Here is a 21,886-nt window from a genome sequence, read left to right as displayed (position 1 = left end):
GTATATCACGATATCCCGTCCTCACCCTTCTTACTGGGGACGGGAGTTGGCGTTTCCCAAGGGCTTGGTTGGATGAATGGGGCAGGCGCGAATTAGGTGACCAGCTGCACCACAATATAGGCAAAGCCCCTTCCTTCGTCTATGTTCCCTTTCGCTGGCGGATAGAGGTCCGCGAGCTGTGTCAATCTGCATGGGCTCTTCCTCGGTATTCCCTTTGGATTCAGGGCGGGCTTCCTCGGAACGATGGGCGAAGGGACGAGATGGTACTGAGTGAAAAGGCAAACGACTCTTCTTTTTCTCCATTCGTCGTTCATTTAACCGATACTCTATAGTTAGTGCTTGGTCCATCAACCCTTTGAGGTTTTCTATCCTGGCAGAATGTACTAGTTCATCTTTGATGTCCTCTCTTAGACCTCTACGGAAGAGTGTCACCAAGGTACGTTCCACCCAGGTTGTTTCTGCAGCTAATTGTCTGAAACGGGTGATGTATTGTAATACATCCTGACTCCCTTGTTGGACTTCGCAAAGAGCCTCTTCTGCTGACGCCTCGAGTCCAGGGCGTTCAAACATCTGTTTAAAAGTAGTGATAAAGGTGGAATAATTAGATAGACAGGGATCGTTTCTGGTTACTAGAGGTGTGGCCCAGGCCAAGGCTGGTCCTGATAAGGCACTAATCAAATACCACACCTTGGTCTTATCTTGTACAAAATGCGAGGGGCGAAAGGCAAAGTACACCGTTAAGGCATCCAGGAATTTTTTTAATGTGGTGGGATCCCCGGAAAATCGAGGTGTAGAGGCGGCTACTGCAGGGACGTCTGTGGTCCTGGAGGCAAAGGCTTGTCGATAAACAGTATTCTCAGTACGTAATTGCTGGAGTTCTTGAGCCTGTTGTTGTATCGTCGCCAGTAGGTCCTGGTTAGTAGGGTCCGTGTTTACCACTGGGTTATCCATAGTTCCGGACTGCAACAGGAATTGTGGGCGTTGCAATCTGTCGCGGTTCTCAACGGTCTTACCCTCGCAGCGGAGAGGCATAGGGGAACGGTCCGTGTTCCGACGGGTTCTGCTCTGGCCGAGGTAGGGGCGACCCCTTCCGGTAGCCACGGTGCTGTTTGGTATGAGCGAACCACTACAGTCCGTGCCCTCCAGAAGGAGTCCCAGAGGAAAAACCCCAGTAGGGTAAAAAACCTCCACAGGAACTCCCTGAAACGAAAAGGAGGACACCAGGGTATTAGGACCGCAGTTCAGGAAGGCAGGAAAACAAAGCAATCAGGAACAGACAGGATTCGCAGAAGGATATCAAATAGGAGCGTGACTATCACCAAGGAGTGTTGCAACGCAATGAACAGGCAGTTGGAATCCCCTTAAATACCCCTGGACAGGAAACAGGAAACAGGAAGTAGAACACCGCCATCTTGGATTGGGGAAAAGAAAACAGTAATGAATTAGGTATGTGTGTTAAACAATGCATGCTGGGTAGAGAGGAAGTGGTAAGCATGCTGGGAAGAGAAAAAAGGCAAGTATAAAGAACCCCCAGTGTAAGGGTTCGGTTTGTCCTAGGAACATCGGTAAGTGGTGGTGGGCAGGTGAATACATGCAAGAAAAATAAATGTTAAGCGCATAATGCGCTGTGTGCGGCCATGCCTGAAACCCCCTCGGGGTTTCAGGCTCTGCCGCGTCTGCCTTTAAGGCAGAACTTGAAAAAGGGGGAGCGGCGAGCGCCGTGACCCCCAGACCGGCTCCCTGGAGCCTTCATGGCCCTCGCCGGAGCCGCGGCGACCCCCGCGACCTGGGTGTCTGCCTCGGCGTCTACCGCGGCCCGGGCGTCGGCCGCGGCAAAATTAACGTGCCGCGCCGCGGCAACCTGAGCCCGCGGCCGCGGCGAGCGCCGCGGTGTAACAGTGTCTGACTTGTTGCATCAGTATCTTGTGGACTCAGATCTGACCTCTCCCCAAGAATTCAGAAAGAAGGAGACACATGGGTCAGAACAAGGGTGAGCAGAAAAGCTCATACAGGGGGTGACAAGGATGGCAAGAAGAAGGATGGTAAGTCACATGACAAGGGTGGGGACAAAGATGAACAATCATGAGAGTCTTCATCAGGCCCACAAAAATCCTCTGGGGTGGTGGGTCCAAACCCTCTTCTCACAATAATAAGAAACCTTGGTGCTATTTGTGTAAAGCCAGAGGCCATTGGGCAACTGATCCTCATTGCCCAAAAAGAAACACCAAATCTCCCACCACCACAACCCCAACTGCTACACCTAGTGCCCCTAGTAATAGCAGTGGTGGTGGGAGCAAACCTACTAATAGCCAATCCAAGGGAGTAGCTGGGCTCACTTTTGGTAATTTAGTTGGGGTTGTTCTTGTTAGGGAGACCACAGAGGCTGTGTTAGTCTCTGAAGGTGCCATTGATTTGGCCACCTTGGTTGCTTGTCCCCTTAATATGGATAAGTACAAGCAGCTACCCCTGATTAATGGTGTACAGGTTGGGGCCTACAGGGACACAGGTGCCAGTGTCACAATGGTGATGGAAAAAATGGTCCACCCTGAACAACACCTACTCTTGGTCACCAGTACCAAGTGACAGACGCCCATAGCAACACTGTTAGCCACCCCATGGCTGTTGTGAAGCTCAACTGGGGGGGGGGGGGTTACTGGTCCAAAGAAAATTGTGGCAGCCACTGATTTACCTGTAGACTGCTTACTAGGCAATGATTTGGAAACATCAGCTTGGGCAGAAGTGGAGTTGGAGGCTCATGCAGCAATGTTGGGCATTCTTAGGCATATCTTTGCTCTTACCAGGGCTCAGGCCAAGAAGCAAAGAGGACAGGGAACCTTGGACCCTGGAATAATGGACCAAGTGCTCCCAAAAACTAGGGGTAAGAAGGGCAAACCCTTGTCCACTATCCCTCCCTCCACAGATGATTCCCCTTTTGAGGAAGAGGAATCCTCTCCCTGTGCAGAACCTATACCAGAGGAGCTGGAAGCAGACACTGCTGAGCTTTTGATTGCAGGGGGGCCTGCCGGGGAGGAACTGAGTGTGGCACAGCAGACCTGTCCCACACTAGAGGGTCTCAGACAGCAAGCTGTCAAACAGCAGAATGGGGATATCAATGACAGACACAGAGTTTACTGGGAGAATAATCTCCTCTATATTGAAGCAAGGGACCCTAAACCTGGTGCCACCAGGAGACTGGTCATCCCCTTTCAGTACATGGAATTCCTCCTAACTCTTGCTCCACATTTTCACTGGCCCCATATGTCAGAAGACACAAAGGAGTTTTGTCGCTCCTGTCACCTGCCAAGTCAGTGGCAAGACTGGTGGTACCCCAAAGGCCCTTTAATCCCACTGCCAGTGGTTGGGGTGCCCTTTGAAAGGGTAGGGGTTGACATTGTTGGCCCCCTTGACCCTTCAACAGCTTCTGGCAATAGATTCATCCTTGTGGTGGTGGACCATGCCACAAGGTATCCAGAAGCTATCCCCTTAAGGACCATTACAGCACTTGCAGTGGCAAAAGCCATCCTGGGAATCTTTTCCAGGGTGGGTTTCCCTAAGGAGGTTGTATCAGACAGAGTTAATAACTTCATGTCTGCATACCTCACGGCAACGTGGAAGGAGTGTGGTGTTACCTACAAGTTCACCACCCCTTGTCATCTACAAGCTAATGGATTGGTTGAAAGGTTTAATAAAACGCTCAAAGGCATGATCATGGGACTCTCTGAAAAACTCAGAAGGAGATGGGATATCCTCTTGCCATGCCCCATTTTCACCTACAGGGAGGTACCCCAAAAAGGAGTGGGCTACAGCCCCTTTGAACTCCTATTTGGTCACCCTGTTAGGGGTCCCCTTGCTCTTGTTAAGGAGGGTTGGGAACAACCTTTAAAACCTCTAAAGAAAGACATTGTGGACTATGTACTTGGCCTAAGAAGTAGAATGGCTGAGTACATGAAAAAGGCCAGTAAAAACCTTCAGGCCAGCCAAGAGCTCCTAAAGCAATGGTATGACCAGAAGACTGTCCTGACCCAGTACCACCCAGGACAGAAGGTGTGGGTATTGGAGCCTGTGGCCCCAAGAGCACTCCAAGACAAATGGAGTGGACTCCATCTGATTGTGGAAAGGAAAGGTGAGGTCCCCTACCTGGTGGACCTGGGCACTGCCAGGAGCCCCCTTAGGGTGCTTCATGTCAATCGCCTGAAACCTTACTATGACAGGGCTGATTTCACCCTGCTCATGGCAACAGATGAGGGGCAGGAGGAAGAGAGTGACCCTCTCCCTGACCTCTTCTCCAAAACTGAAGCTGATGGCTTAGTGGAAGGAGAGGTTCTTGCAGACTGCCTTACTGCTGAGCAGAAGGAAGACTGTAAAAATATCCTGGGACAACTTTCTGAACTCTTCTCACTCACACCTAATGCATCTACTTGGAGTGAACATACAATTGACACTGGAGGCATTTTACCTGTCAAAAGTAAAATTTACAGGCAGCCTGACCATGCCAGAGATTGCATTAAAACAGAGGTTCAGAAAATGTTGGATCTGGGAATTATTGAGGCTTCTGATAGCCCCTGGGCCAGCCCAGTGGTGCTTGTCCCCAAACCGCATAGCAATGATGGAAAGAGAGAAATGCAGTTTGGTGTAGATTACAGGGGTCTCAATGCTGTAACGAAAACTGATGCCCACCCTATACCCAGGGCAGATGAGCTAGCAGATACACTGGCATCTGCCAAGTATCTAATCACCTTTGATTTGACTGCAAGGTCTTGGCAGATCAAATTGTCAGAGGACGCTAAAGCAAAAACTGCATTTGCTACCATAGGTGGGCATTATCAATTCACAGTTATGCCCTTTGGTTTGAAAAATGCACCTGCCACTTTTCAGAGGCTGGTGAATACAGTCCTCCAAGGTTTGGAAGCTTTCATTGCAGCATACTTAAATGATATTGTTGTATTTAGCTCCACCTGGGATGACCACCTGGTCCACCTCTGGAAAGTTTTGGAGGCCCTGCAAAAGGCAGGTGTAAGGAAATGCCTCTTTGGCATGGTTACCCCCTGACTTTTTGCCTTTTGTTGATGCCAGTTATGATTGAAAGTGTGTTGGGACCCTGCTAACAGGCCCCAGCACCAGTGTTCTTTCCCTAAACTGTACAGTTGTTCCCACAATTGGCACAGCCCTGGCACCCAGATAAGTCCCTTGTAACTGGTAACCCTGGTACCAAGGGCCCTGTTGCCAGGGAAGGTCGCTATGGGCTGCAGCATGTCTTATGCCACCCTGGGGACCCCTCACTCAGCACATACACACTGCCTCACAGCTTGTGTGTGTTGGTGGGGAGAAAATGACAAAGTCGACATGACACTCCCCTCAGAGTGCCGTGCCAACCTCACACTGCCTATGGCATAGATAAGTCACCCCTTTAGCAGCCTTACAGCCCTAAGGCAGGGTGCACTATACCACAGGTGAGGGCACATGTGCATGACCACTATGCCCCTACAGTGCCTAAGCAAAACCTTAGACATTGTAAGTGCCATACAGAATATATGGTCTGGGAGTTTGTCATACACAAACTCCACAGTTCCATAATGGCTACACTGAAATCTGGGAAGTTTGGTATCAAACTTCTCAGCACAATACATGCACACTGATGCCAGTGTGGAATTTATTGTAATATGCACCCAGAGGGCATCTTAAAGAAGCCCCCTGAATACCAGTCTGACTCCTAGTGCTAGGCTGACCAGTTTCTGCCAGCCTGCCACAACCAGACGAGTTTCTGGCCACATGGGGGAGAGTCCTTTGTCACTCTGTGGCCAGGAACAAAGCCTGTACTGGGTAGAGGTGCTTCTCACCTCCCCCTGCAGGAACTGTAACACCTGGTGGTGAGCCTCAAAGGCTCATGCCTTTTGTTAGAGCACCCCAGGGCATCCCAGCTAGTGGAGATGCCAGCCCCTCTGGCCACTGCCCCCACTTTTGGCGGCAAGGCTGGAGGAGATAATTAGAAAAACAAGGAGGAGTCAACCACCAGTTAGGGCTGCCCCTAAGGTGCCCTGAGCTGAGGTGAGCCCTGCCTTTAGAAATCCTCCATCTTGAGATTGGAGGATTCTCCCAATAGGATTAGGGATGTGCCCCTCTCCCCTCAGGGAGGAGGCACAAAGAGGTTTTAGCCCTCCTGATCTAAACACACCCCTACATTTAGTATTTAGGGGTGACCCAGAACCCAGGAAATCAGATTCCTGCAACCTACACAAAGAAGAAGGACTGCTGACCTGAAAGCCCTGCAGAGACGGCGGGGACGACAACAGCTTTGGCTCCAGCCCTATCGGCCTGTCTACAGACTCAAAGAACCTGGACAGCGACGCATCCAACAGGGTCCAGCGACCTCTGAAGCCTCAGAGGACTGCCCTGAACCCGAAGGACCAAGAAACTCCCGAGAGCAGCAGCACTGTTCAAAAACAGCAACAACTTTGCAACTTTTAAACAACTTTCAAAGAACTCTCTTCCCGCAGGAAGTGTGAGACTTTACCCTCTGCACCCGACGCCTCCGGCTCGAGCTCCAGAGAACCAACACCACAGGGAGGACTCCCAGGTGACTGCAGCTCCGTGAGTAACCTGAGAAGACCCCCTCCACCCCCACAGCGACGCCTGCAGAGAGGATCCAGAGGCTCCCCCTGACCGCGACTGCCTGTAACAAGGGACCAGACGCCTGAACCAAGCACTGCACCTGCAGCCCCTAGGTTCAAAAGGAACCGAGCTCCAGTGCAGGAGCGACCCCCAGGCGACCGTCTGCCTAGCCGAGTTGGTGGCTGGCCCGAGAGGCCCCCCGTGCTCTGCCTGCACCGCTAGAGTGACCCCTGCCATTGATTTCTATTGAAAACCTGACACCTGCTAAGCACACTGCACCTGGTCGCCGCTCTGCAGCTTTGTGTGCCTACTTGTCCCCCCCCAGTGCTCTACAAAACCCCCCTGGTCTGCTCCCCTAGGACACAGATACTAACCTGCTGGCAGACTGGAACCAGAGCACCCCTGTTCTCCATAGGCGCCTATGTGTTTTGGGCACTTCTTTGATTTCTGCACCTGACCGGCTATGAGCTGCTGATGTGGTGATTTTGGGGTTGCCTTGAACCCCCAATAGCGGGCTGCCTATGCCCAGGAAACTGAACTTGTAAGTGTCTTACTTACCTGAAAAACTCATCAATACTTACCTCCGCCAGGAACTGTTGATTTTTGCAGTGTCCACTTTTAAAATAGCTTATTGTCATTTTAACTAAAACTGCGTATGTTACTGCTCTAATTCAAAGTTCCTTACTTAGCTATATGGAGTACCTTGCATTTTATGTATTTACTTCAAATCTTGAATCTTGTGGTTTTAAAATAAATTAAGAAAATATTTTTTTCAAATAACAACTATTGGCCTGGAGTAAGTCTTTGAGTGTGTGTTCCTCATTTATTGCCTGTGAGTGTACAACAAATGCTTAACACTACCCTCTGATAAGCCTACTGCTCGACCACACTACCACAAAATAGAGCATTAGAATTATCTCTTTTTGCCACTATCAACCTCTAAGGGGAACCCTTGGACTCTGTGCATGTTATCTCTCACTTTGAGATAGTACATGCAGAGCCAACTTCCTACAGCAGGCCTAACTACCAATGCTTCAAAGTGCCAGATAGGGCAGAGGAAAGTGGTTTATCTGGGACACCTGGTGGGTGGAGAACAGATTGCACCACTGGAGGGGAAGAACCAGACCATTATGGACTGAGCTCCCCCTACAACTCAGACCGAGGTCAGAGCCTTCTTAGGTCTCACTGGGTATTACAGGAGGTTCATTAAGAATTATGGCTCCATTGTTGCCCCTCTTAATGACGTCACTAGTAAGAAGATGCCTAAAAAGGTATTGTGGACAGCAAACTGTCAAAAAGCTTTTGAGGAGCCAAAGCAGGCCATGTGCACTGCACCTGTCTTAAAGAGTCCAAAATACTCCAAAGATTAATTGTCCAAACAGATGCTTCTGAATTAGGGGTAGGGGCAGTCCTATCACAACTTAACTCAGGGGACCAGGATCCACCTGTTGCTTTCATCAGCAGGAGGTGGACCCCTAGAGCAAAGAGTTGGTCTGCCATAGAGAGGGATCACGAGCACGGACGAGTGCGGCCTTTATATCAGGGAACCACTATATATTACATGCACACCAATTAGGTGTATATTATACATATAGATTTGATTTGTTTTAAATATTGATCGTAATACGGGCTATTACTGTCAAAAAAATAAATAGTATAAATATAAACAATTCAAATGTAACATTATATCTGAGAAATTTGATCTGGTTACCAATAACGCAATTATAGGTATAGATATTAAAATAGGAAACTAGAATCAAAGATAAATATCTATGAACACAATCGATACTTGCCTCGACAGAAATGAGCAGTTAAGTCCTTTATTTATGTTTACCAGTACGTGGTAAATCACTACTTTTAAGGGGACAACAGTCCTCTTTCTATTTAGACTAATTGCAACAGAGAGGGATGGGAAGCCCGTCATTTACGTTCGTGAAGAACTAAATATAAACACACACATTAGCGACAAGACCTTCCTTTTGCGTACTCGCGTTTGGTAGATGTTTCGATACTCTTCCACCAACAATAAAAATAAAATTGAGGCGGCGTGACGGTGTACTACAGGAAGGTTCGCTACTATTTTGATGACATTCTATTACAAGAGGTAACTTTATATTTGAAAGGCGCGGTAGCGCGCAATGAAGCGGCACATGATTTTATTTATTTAAGAGAGCGTTTCTTTCTCTTTACAGAGAGATGAAAGAGATACACTCAATAATAACATCTAACAATAGACACAAGCAACTTAGTGTAAGTTTAGTTGTAGACACAGATAATATATACTGTGAAGCATGGTTAAGAAATAACATAGGAGGAAGTGTTTGAATCTCCCTTACTAGTGTATTTGTGTCTACAGATCCACTGAATCTAGGTTAGGATATAAAGATATAACCGGAGTATATTATACCAGGTAAAACTAAAATCTTTTATTTATTCCTATTCCAATTGGATGGGCACACATTGGTGCTTCTGATATTGGGTGCGGCACTCGTTGGTGCACGTGAGTCTGTTTATATAAAAATCACTAATGTTTAAATGAAATAAATCACTAATTAAAAGAGGGAATTAGCTATTGTAATAGACTAACAATGAATGTAATAAGAATTCCACCATATAGAAGATAATTGTATATCACTGGGTGTATAAAAAATAAGAACATTAAAAATATTGTGGATTTATTAGGAATTGAAATTCATAAGTGAGATTTTGAATACAGAACTAATTGGATACTGTATATTATTAACAGTTGAGAGAAGCCCTGATGAAGTCTGTGGGGAGATGTTTACTCAGACGAAACACGTGTCGGGTTGGCTGTAGCTGCTAAAGGGACATATTGAAGAAGATGATGAACATTTCAAGTGGAACTGTGGACTGTGATTTTGGCTTTTATTAATAGTGCTTCCGTTGGTATACTTCAACCCGCTGTGCAAGCTTCCTTTACAGTACAAGTACTACAGATCCTGGCTGTGCAAGCGTCCCTAACAGTATAATTACTACAGACCCGGGCAGTGGAAGTTTGACTCACAGTACACATACTACACAGTACAATTACTACAGTCCCTGGATGTGAAAGTTCCCTTAGAAGTAGTGCAGACCGAGGCTGTGGAAACGTACTACACAGACCCCCAGCTGTGCAAGCTTCCCTCACAGTACAGGTACTACAGACCCCAGCTGTGGAAGCTTCCCCCACACTACAAGTACTACAGACCCCAGCTGTGCAAGCTTCACTAACAGTACAGGTACTACAGACCCCAGCTGTGGAAGCTTCCCCCACACTACAAGTACTACAGACCCTCAGCTGTGCAAGTTTCCCTCACAGTACAGGTACTACAGACCCTAGCATTGGAAGCGTCCCTCAGTGTACAGGTACTATAGACCCCAGCAGTGGAAGCTTCCCTCACAGTACAAGTACTACAGATCCCAGTTGTGCAAGCTTCCTTCAGAGCACAAGCACTTCAACCAGCTGTTAAAGCTTCCTTTACAGTACAATTACTACAGACCCTGGCTGTGCAAACGTCCCTAACAGTATAATTACTACAGACCCCGGCAGTGGAAGCTTCACTCACAGTACATGTACTACACAGGCCCCAGCTGTGCAAGCTTCCCTTACAGTAGAATTACTACAGAACCCGGCTGTACAAGCTTCCCTAACAGTACACGTACCATGGACCTCAGCTGTGCAAGCTTCCCTCTCAGTACAAGTACTACAGATCGCAGATGTGCAAGCTTCCCTCACAAGTACCACGGACTCCAAGCACTTCAACCGGCTGTTAAAGCTTCCTTTACAGTACAAGTACTTCAGACCCTGGCTGTGCAAACGTCCCTAACAGTATAATGACTACAGACCCCGGCAATGGAAGCTTCCCTCACAGTACATGTACTACACAGACTCCAGCTGTGGAAGCTTCCCTCACAGTACAATTACTACAGTCCCTGGCTGTGCAAGCTTCTCTTAGAAATAATGCAGACCCAGGCTGCGCAAACTTTCCTCACAGTACAAGTACTACACAGACCCCAGCTGTGCAAGCTTTCCTCTCAGTAAAAGTACTAGAGACCCCGGCTGTGCAAGCTTCCCTCACACTACAAGTACTACAGACCTCCAGCTGTGCAAGCTTCCCTCATAGTACAGGTACTACAGAATCTAGCATTGGAAGCGTCCCTCACTGTACAGGTACTCTAGACCCTAGCTTTTAAAGCATCCCTCACAGTACAAATGCTACAGATCCCGGCTGTGCAAGCTTCCCTTACAGTAGAAGTAATACAGAACCCAGCTGTACAAGCTTCCCTCACAGTACAAGTAATATGGACCTCAGCTGTGAAAGCTTCCCTCACAGTACAAGTACTACAGATCCCGGCTGTGCAAGGTTCCCTCACAACTACTATGTACTCCAGCTATTCAAGCTTCCCTCACAGTAGAAGTACTACACAAACCCTAGCTGTGCAATCTTCCCTCACGGTCCAAGCATCACAGACCTGCTGTGCAAGCTTCCCTCACAGTACAAGTACTACAGACCCCAGCAGTGGAAGCTTCACTCACAGTACACGTACTACACAGACCCCAGCTGTGGAAGCTTCCCTCACAGTACAAGTACTACAGACCCCAGCTGTGGAAGCTTCCATCACAGTACAAGTACTACAGACCCCAGCTGTGCAAGCTTCCCTCACAGTACAAGTACTACAGACCCCAGCTGTGCAAGCTTCCCTCACAGTACAAGCACTACAGACCCCAGCAGTGGAAGCTTCACTCACAGTACACGTACTACACAGACCCCAGCTGTGGAAGTTTCCCTCATAGTACAGGTACTATGGATTCCCAGCTGTGCAAGCTTCCCTCACAGTACAGGTACTACAGGCTCCAGCTGTGTAAGCTTCCCTCACAGTACAGGTACTACAGACCCCAGCCGTAGAAGCGTCCCTCAGTGTACAGGTACTATAGACCCCAGCTGTTAAAGCTTCCCTCACAGTAAAAGTACTACCGATCCCAGTTGTGCAAGCTTCCTTCAGAGCACAAGCACTTCAACCAGCTGTTAAAGCTTCCTTTACAGTACAAGTGCCACAGACCCTGGCTGTGCAAACGTCCCTAACAATATAATTACTACAGACCCCGGCAGTGGAAGCTTCACTCACAGTACACATACTACACAGGCCCCAGCTGTGGAAGCTTCCCTCACAGTTCAATTACTACAGTCCCTGGCTGTGCAAGCATCCCTTAGAAATAGTGCAGACCCAGGCTGTGCAAACTTTCCTCACAGTACAAGTGCTACACAGAACCCAGCTGGGCAAGCGTTCCTCTCAGTACAAGTACTAAAGACCCCAGCTGTGCAAGCTTCCCCCACACTTCAAGTACTACAGACCCCCATCTGTGCAAGCCTCCCTCACAGTACAGGTACTACAGACCCCAGCATTGGAAGCGTCCTTCACTGTACAGGTACTAGAGACCCTAGCTGTTAAAGTACTACAGATCCCGGTTGTCCAAGCTTCCCTTACAGTAGAAGTACTACAGACCCTGGCTGGGCAAGCTTCCCTCACAAGTAGTACAGACCCAGGCTGTGCAAACCTCACTCACAGTAGAAGTACAACAAAGACCCCAGCTGTGTAAACTTTCCTCTCAGTAGAAGTAATAAATATCCTGGCTGGGCAAGCTTCACTCACAGTACAAGTACTACAGACCCCGGCTGTGCAAGCTTCCCTCACAGTGCAAGTACTCATTACTCCAGTTGTGCAACCTTCTCTCACAGTACAGGTACTACAGACCCCAGCTGTGGAAGCATCTCTCACTGTACAGGTACTACGTACCCCGGTTGTGCAAGCTTCCCTCACAGTACAAATACTACAGGTCCCAGCTGTGCAAGCTTCCTTCAGAGCGCAAGTACTTCAATCAGCTGTGCAAGTTTCTTTTACAGTACAAGTACTACAGACCCTGGCTGTGCAAACGTCCCTAACAATATAATTACTACAGACCTCGGTTGTGGAAGTTTCACTCACAGTACATGTACTACACAGACCCCCAGCTGTGGAAGCATCCCTCACAGTACAATTACTACAGTCCCTGGCTGTGCAAGCTTCCCTTAGAAATACAAGTACTACAGACCCCCAGCTGTGCAAGCCTCCCTCACAGTACAGGTACTACAGACCCCAGGTGTGGAAGCGTCCCTCACTGTACAGGTACTACAGACACTAGCTGTTAAAGCTTCCCTAACAGTACACGTACTACAGATCCAGGCTGTGCAAACTTCCCCTAGAGTAGAAGTACTACAGAACCCGACTGTACAAGCTTCCGTCACAGTACAAGTACTACAGAGTGCAGCTGTGCAAGCTTCCCTCACAAGTAGTACAGACCCAGGCTGTGCAAACCTCACTCACAGTAGAAGTACAACACAGACCCCAGCTGTGTAAACTTTCCTCTCAGTAGAAGTACTAAATACCCTGGCTATGCAAGCTTCCCTCACAGTACAAGTACTACAGATCCCAGCTGTGCAAGATTCCCTCACAGTACAAGTACTGCAGACCCAAGCTGTTAAAGCTTCTCTCACAGTACAAGTACTACAGATTCCGGCTGCGCAAGCTTCCCTTACAGTAGAAGTACTAGAGACCCCAGCTGTGCAAGCGTCCCTTACAGTAGAATTACTACAGAACCTGGCTGTACAAGCTTCCCTCACAGTACACGTACCATGGACCTCAGCTGTGAAAGCTTACCTAATAGTACAAGTACTACAGACCCCGGCTGTGCAAGCTTCCCTCTCAGCACAAGTACTACAGAGTGCAGCTGTGAAAGCTTCCCTCACAAGTACTAAAGTCTCCTGCTGTTCAAGCTTCCCTCACAGTACAAGTACTACACAGACCCTAGCTGTGCAATCTTCCCTCACAGTACAAGTATCACAGACCCCCGCTGTGCAAGCTTCCCCCACAGTACAAGTACTACAGACCCCAGCCGTGCAAGCTTCCCTCACAATACATGTACTACAGATCCCAGCAGTGGAAGCTTCCCTCACAGTACACAAGTAGTTTAGACTCTGGCTGTACTAGCTTTTCTCACAGTACAAGTACTACACAGACCCCAGCTGTGGAAGCTTCCCTCATAGTACAGGTACTATGGATCCCCAGCTGTGCAAGCTTCTCTCACAGTACAGGTACTACAGACCTCAGCTGTGGAAGCGTCCCTCACTATACTGGTACAACAGACCCCAGCTGTTAAAGCTTCCGTCACAGTACAAGTACTACAGATCCCGGCTGTGCAAGCGTCCCTTACAGTATAAGTACTACAAAGACGCCAGCTGTGGAAGCTTCTCTCACAGTACAAGTACTACAGACCCCCTCTGTGCAAGCTACACTCACAGTAGAAGTAGTACAGACCTGGCTGTGCAAGCTTCCCTCATGGTATAAGTGCTACAGACCTCAGCTGTGGAAGCTTCCCTCACAGTACACGTGATGCAGACCTCAGCTGTGCAAGCTTCCCTCACAGTACACAAGTACTTTAGACCCCGGCAGTACTAGCTTTTCTCACAGTACAAGTACTACATAGACCCTCGCTGTGCAAGCTTCCCTCACAGTACAGCACTACCAACCCCAGGTGTGCAAAGTTCCCTCACAGTTCAAGTACTGCAGACCCTAGCTGTGCAAGCTTCCCTCACAGTACAAATACTACACAGACCCCAGCTGTGCAGGCTTCCCTCACAGGACAAGTACTGGCGAGCCCGGCTGTGCTAGCTTCCCTCGCAGTACAAGGAATACAGACCCCAGCTGTGCTCGCTTCCCTCACAGTACAAGTACTACAGGCCCTAGATGCGCAAGCTTCCCTCACAGTACAAATACTACTGACCCCAGCTGTGCAAGCTTCCTTCAGAGCGCAAGTACTTCAACCGGCTGTGCAAGATTCCCTTACAGTACAAGTTCTTCAGACCGGGGTGGTGCAAGCGTCCCTTACTGTATAGTTACTAAAGTCCCCGGCAGTGGAAGCTTCACTCACAGTACACATACTACACAGACCCAAGCCGTGGAAGCTTCCCTCACAGTCCAAGTACTACAGTCCCTGGCTGTGCGAGATTCCCTTAGAAGTAGTACAGACCCTAGCTGTGCAAACTTCCCTCACAGTACAAGTACTATACAGACCCCAGCTGTGCAAGCTTTCCTCTCAGTACAAATACTAAAGACCCCATCTGTGCAAGCTTCCCTCACACTACAAGTACTACAGACCCGTAGCTGTGCAGGCTTCCCTCGCAGTACAGGTACTACAGACCCCAGCTGTGGAAGTGTCCCTCACTGTACAGGTACTACAGATCCTGGCTGTGCAAGCTTCCCTTACAGTAGAATTACTAGAGTCCCCAGCTGTGCAAGCTTCGCTTACAGTAGAAGTACTATAGAACCTGGCTGTACAAGCTTCCCTCACAGTACCAGTACTACGGACCTCAGCTGCGAAAGCTTACCTCACAGTACAAGTACTGCAGACCACGGCTGTGCAAGCTTCCTTCTCAGTTCAAGTACTACAGACCGCAGCTGTGCAAGCTTCTCTCACAAGTACTGCGGACTCCAGCTGTTCAAGCTTCCCTCACAGTACAAGTACTACACAGACCCTAGCTGTGCAATCTTCCCTCACGGTATAAGCGTCTCAGACCCCCCCGCTGTGCAAGCTTCCCCCACAGTAGAAGTACTACAGACCCCAGCTGTGTAAGCTTCCCTCACAGTACAAGTACTACAGACCCCGGCAGTGGAAGCTTCACTCACAGTACACGTACTACACAGACCCCAGCTGTGGTAGCTTCCCTCACAGTACAAGTACTACAGACCACGCTGTGCAAGCTTCCCTCACAGGTAGTACAGACCCAGGCTGTGCAAATCTCCCTCACAGTAGAAGTACAACACAGACCCCAGCTGTGCAAACTTTCCTCTCATTAGAGGTACTAAAGACCCTGGCTGTACAAGCTTCCCTCACAGTATAAGTACTACAGAACCCAACTGTACAAGCTTCCCTCACAGTACAAGTACTACAGAACCCAGCTGTGCAAGCTTCCCTCACAGTACAACTACTACTTACACCCCCAGTTGTGCAAGCTTCTCTCACAGTACAGGCACTACAGACCCCAGCTGTGGAAGCGTCTCTCACTGTACAAGTACTACATACCCCGGTTGTGGAAGCTTCCCTTACAGTACAAGCACTACAGACCCTGGCTGTGCAAGCTTCCCTCACAGCACAAATACTACAGACCCCAGCTGTGCAAGCTTCCCTCACAGTACAAGTACTACACAGACCCCAGCTGTGCAAGCTTTCCTCTCAGTACAAGTACTAAAGGCCCCATCTGTGCAAGCTTCCCTCACACTGCAAGTACTTCAGACCCCAAGTTATGCAAGCTTCCCTCACAGTACAGGTACTACAGACCCCAGCTGTTAAAGCTTCTCTCACAGTACACGTACTACAGATCCTGGCTGTGCAACCTTCTCTCACAGTACAAGTAGTACACAGATCCCAGCTATGCAACTTTCCCTCATAGTATAAGTACTACAGATCCCGGCTCTGCAAGCTTCCCTCTCAGTACAAATACTACAGATCCCAGCTGTGCAAGCTTCCTCCAGAGCACAAGTACTTCAACTGGCTGTACAAGCTTCCCTCACAGCACAAGTACCAGAGACCCCGGCAGTGCAAGCATCCCTTACAGTACAAGTACTACAGGCCCCAGCTGTGCAAACATCCATCACATTACAAGTACTACACAGACCCCAGGTGTGTAAACGTATCTCACAGTACAAGTACTACAGACCCCAGTTGTGCAAGCTATACTCACAGTAGAAGTAGTACAGATCTGGCTGTGCACGCTTCCCTCATGTTATAAGTAACTACAGACCCTAGCTGTGCAAGCTTCCCTCACAGTACAAGTACTACAGACCCCAGCTGTGCAAGCTTCCCTCACAATGCATGTATTACAGACCCCAGCTGTGCACGCTTCCCTCACAGTACAGCTACTTTAGACTCCGGCTGTGCTAACTTCCCTCACAGTACAAGTACTACATAGACCCTCGCTGTGCAAGCTTCCCTCACAGTTCAAGCACTACAGACCCCAGGTGTGCAAGGTTCCCTCACAGTACAACTACTTTAGACTCCTGCTGTGCTAACTTCCCTCACAGTACAAGTACTACATAGACCTTCGCTGTGCAAGCTTCCCTCACAGTACAAGCACTACAGACCCCAGGTGAGCAAGGTTCCCTCACGGTATGTACTACACAGACCCCAGCTGTGCAAGCTTCCCTCACAGTACAAGTACTACAGAGCCCAGCTGTGCTAGCTTCCCTCACAGTACAAATACTATAGAACCTGTCGTGCAAGCTTCCCTTACAGTACAAGGAATACAGATCCCAGCTGTGAACGCTTCCCTCGCAGTACAAGTACTACAGACCCCAGCTGTACAAACTTCCTTCAGAGAGCAAGTATTTCAACCGGCTGTGCAAGCTTCCCTTACAGTACAAGTACTACGGACCCCAGCTGTACAAGCTTACCTCACAGTACAAGTACTACACAGACCCCAGCTGTGTAAGCTTCCCTCACAGTACAAGTACTACACAGAGCCCAGCTGTGTAAGCTTCCCTCACAGAACAAGTACTACAGAACCCGGCTGTGCAAGCTTACCTGACAGTATAAGTACTACAGACCCCGTCAGTAGAAGCTTCACTCAAACTGCACGTACTACACAGACCCCAGGTGTATATGCTTCCCTCACAATAGAATTTGTATAGACCTCAGGTGTGTTAGCTTCCATCACAGTACAAGTACTACATACTCTGGCTGTGCAATCTTCTCTCACAGTACAAGTACTACACAGACGCGCAGTGTACAAGCTTCCCTCTCAATACAAGTACTACAGACCCGTCTGTGCAAGATTCTCTCACAACATAAGTACTACAGACCTAAGCTGTGCAAGCTTTATTCGCAGTACAAGTACTGCAGACCCCAGCTGTGCAAGCTTCCCTCACAGTACAAGTACTATAGACCCCGGCTGTGTAAGCTTCTTTCACAGTACAGGCACTTCAGACACCAGCTGTGCAAGCTTCCCTCACAGTTCAAGTACTTCACAGACCCCAGCTGTGAAGGTTTCCCTCATAGTAGAAGTACTATAGACCCGTCTGTGAAACCTTCCTTCACAGCGCAAGTACTACAGACCTTTTCTGTGCAAGCTTCCCTCACAATACAAGTACTACAGACCCCAGCTGTGGAAGCTTCCCTCACAGCACAAGTACTACAGACTCCAGCTGTGCAATATTCCCTCACAGTACAAGTACTACAGACCACAGCTGTGCAAGCTTCCCTCACACTACAGATACTACAGACCCCAGCTGTGCAAGCTTCCCTCACAGTAGAAGTGCTTCACAGACCCCAACTGTGAATGCTTCCCTCACAGTACAAGTACTACAGACCCCGGCTGTGTAAGCTTCCCTCACAGCACAAGTACTACATAGACCCCAGCTATGCAACCTTCCCTCATAGTATAAGTACTACAGACCCCCACTGTGCAAGCTTCCCACACACTACAGGTACTACAGACTCCAGCTGTTCAAGCTTCTCTCACAGTACAAGTACTACACAGACCCCGGCTGTACAAGATTCCCTCACAGTAGAAGTACTACAGATCCCGGCTGTGCTAGCTTCCCTCACAGTACAAGTACTACACAGACCCTATCTGTGTAAGCTTCCCTCACATTACAAGTACTACGTACCCCGGCTGTGTAAGCTTCCCTCACAGCACAAGTACTACACAGACCCCAGCTATGCAACCTTCCCTCATAGTATAAGTACTACAGACCCCCACTGTGGAAGCTTCCCTCACAGTACAGATACTACAGACCCCAGCTGTGCAATCTTCCTTCACAGCGCAAGTACTTCAGACCCCGGCTGTGCAAGCTTCCCTCACAGTACAAGTACTACATACCCTGGTTGTGCAAGCTTACCTCACAGTACAAGTACTGCAGACCCTGGCTGTCCTAACTTCCCTCACAGTAAGATTATTACACAGACCCTAACTGTGCAAGCTTCACTCACAGTATAAGTACTACAGATCCCGGCTCTGGACGCTTGCCTCACTCTACAACTCCTACAGACCCCGGCGGTGCAAGCTTTCTTCACAGTGCAAGTAAAAACATACTCCAGCTGTGCAAGCTTCCCTTACAGTACAACTTCTACAGACCCCAGCTGTGCAAGCTTCCCTCACAAGTACTATGGACTCCAGCTGTTCCAGCTTCCCTCACAGTACAAGTACTACACAGACCATAGCTGAGCAAGCTTCCCTCGCAGTACAAGTACTACAGACCCTGGTGGTGCAAGCTTCCCTCACAGTACTGCAGACGCCGGTTGTTCTATCTTCCCTCAGAGTACAAATACTACATACCCCAGTTGTGCAATTTTCCTTCACAGCGCAAGTACTTCAGACCCCGGCTGTGCAAGCTTACTTCACAGTACAAGTACTGCAGACCCTGGCTGTGCTAATTTCCCTCACAGTAAGAGTATTACACAGACCCTAACTGTGCAAGCTTCACTCACAGTATAAGTACTACAGATCCCGACTCTGGAAGCTTGCCTCACTCTACAAGTCCTACAGACCCCGGCTGTGCAAACTTTCCTCACAGTGCAAGTATAAACAGACTCCAGTTGTGCAAGCTTCCCTTACAGTACAACTTCTACAGACCCCGGCTGTGCAAGCTTCCCTCACAAGTACTACGGACTCCAGCTGTTCAAGCTTCTCTCACAGTACAAGTACTACACAGACCCCGGCTGTACAAGATTCCCTCACAGTAGAAGTACTACAGGCCCCGGCTGTGCTAGCTTCCCTCACAGTACAAGTACTACACAGACCCTATCTGTGCAAGCTTCCCTCACATTACAAGTACTACGGACCCTGACTGTGCAAGTTCCCTCACCGAACGAGTACTACACACTGCCCATCTATGCAAGCTTCCCTCTCAGTTTAAGGACTACAGATCCCGGCTGTAGAAGCTTCCCTTACAGTACAAGTACTACAGAAATTAGCTGTGGAAATGTGCCTGTAGGAAAATGCCACTGGTGGGGCATAGTTACCCCCCCACACTTTTTGCCTAGTGTTGATGCCAACTTTGATTGGAAGTGTGCTGGGATCCTGCTAACCAGGCCCCAGCACCAGTGTTCTTTCCCTAAAACTGTACCTTTGTCTCCACAATTGGCACAGCCCGGGCACACAGATAAGTCCCTTATAAAAGGTACCCATGGTACCTAGGACCCTGTGGCTAGGGAAGGTCCCCAAGGACTGCAGCATGTATTATGCCACCCTGGGGACCCCTCACTCAGCACATGCACACTGCCTCACAGCTTGTGTGTGCTGCTAAGGAGAAAAAGGCAAAGTCGACATGGCATCCCCCTCAGGATGCCATGCACACAAAATGCTGCCTGTGGCATAGGTAAGTCACCCCACTAGCAGGCCTTACAGCCCTAAGGCAGGGTGCACTATACCACAGATGAGGGCACAATTGTAAGGGCAATATGCCCCTACAGTGTCTAAGCCCATTCTTAGACATTGTTCAGTGTAGCCATAATGAGTATATGGTCCGGGAGTTTGTCTTTACGAACTCCACAGTTCCATAATGGCTTCACTGAATACGGGGAAGTTTGGTATCAAACTTCTCAGCACAATAAACCCCCACTGATGCCAGTGTGTGATTTATTGAAATATGCACACAGAGGGTATCTTAGAGATGTATGTAAACCAAACTGCTAGTGGAAGGTTGACCGGTCTGTGCCAGCCTGCCACTTCCAGACGAGTTTCTGACCCCATGTGGTGAGGGCCTTTGTGCGCTCTGAGGATAGAAACAAAAGCCTGCACTGGTGGACGTGCTTCACACCTCCCCTCTTCAGGAACTGTAACACCTGGCGGTGAGCCTCAAAGGCTCAAGCCTGAGCTGAGGTGACCTCCTCTCTGCAGGATCCTCCATCTTGGTTTGGAGGACAGGGACCAATAGGATTAAGGCTGTGCCCCCCTCCCCAAAGAGAGTGGGCACAAGGAGGGTGTAGCCACCCTCAGGGACAGTAGCCATTGGCTACTGCACTTTGACTCCTGTAACACCCCTAAATCCAGGATTTAAGGGCGACCCTGAACCCAGCTCACCAGATTCCTGGCCACCTGACAAGAAGCAGTAGGACTGCTTAGCTGAAACCCCTAGCAGAGAAGAAGAAAGAGGACAACTGCTTTGGCCCCAGCCCTACCGGCCTATCTCCTGCTTCAAAGAGCCTGCAAAAGAACAGTGACGCATCCAGCGGTACCAGCGACCTCTGCCAAGCTCCAGAGGACTGCCCTGCACTCAAAAAGTCCAAGAACTCCTGAGGACCGCAGCTCCGTCCAAGTAGAAAACAACATCTAAGGATTCCAACCTCACACCGGGTGCGTGTGTTCTTACCACTCTGCACCTGACGCCCACGGCCCGTGTCCAGGTGGTGCAACCAGCTAGAGAGGATCCCCAGGCAATTCTGAGCAAGTGCCCACTCTGGGTTGGCTTCTCCACGACAACGCCTGCAGAGGGAACCCCGCCCGAGGACCCCCTGACCACAAAGCTCCGGACGAAGATATCCAACTCCTAAAGGCCCACTGCACCCGTAGACCCCAGGCCTTGGAGAACCTGACACCTGGTGCAGCCCTGTCCAGCCTGTGGTCTACCCGAGACGACCCCCTGGACCTCACCTGCAGCCTCTGAGTGACCCCCGGTGTCCCCTCATAGAGAATCATTGGAGACCCAACATAATGTTTGCACCCTGCACTAGGCTACCCCATTGCCGCTGAGGGTGTATGTTTGGTGCCTACTTGTGGCCCCCTAGTGCTCCTCTAAACACCCCAGTCTGCCCTCCGAAGTCGAAGGTACTTACCTGCCTTCAGATCTGAAACCAAGTGCCCCCGTCTCCATAGGTTCCCACTTTAGTTGTGCCTAAACTTTGACCTCTGCACCCGGCCGGCCCCGGGTTGCTGGTGTTGGGTGTTTGTGGTTAACGTGAACCCCAACCGTTGGACATCCTAATCCCCGAAGACTGGAACTGTAAGTGTTGTACTTACCTGTAAACTGAACTAACTTTTCCTCCTCCCCAAGAACTGTTTCTGAAAAGTTTTAAAACAGATTATTGCCAATATTTCAAAAACTGGATAATTTACCAATTTCAAACAAAGTACTGTCGATACATGTGTGAAATACAGAACTATTGAAGTACATACCTGCAATTTGAATCTTGTGGTTCTAAAATAAATTAAGAAAATAATATTTTTCTATATAAAAACTATTGGCT

This window comes from Pleurodeles waltl, chromosome 12, assembly GCF_031143425.1.
Source record: "Pleurodeles waltl isolate 20211129_DDA chromosome 12, aPleWal1.hap1.20221129, whole genome shotgun sequence".
NCBI classification, from domain to species: Eukaryota; Metazoa; Chordata; class Amphibia; order Caudata; family Salamandridae; genus Pleurodeles; species Pleurodeles waltl.
Note: the sequence above shows the minus strand (reverse complement) of the source record.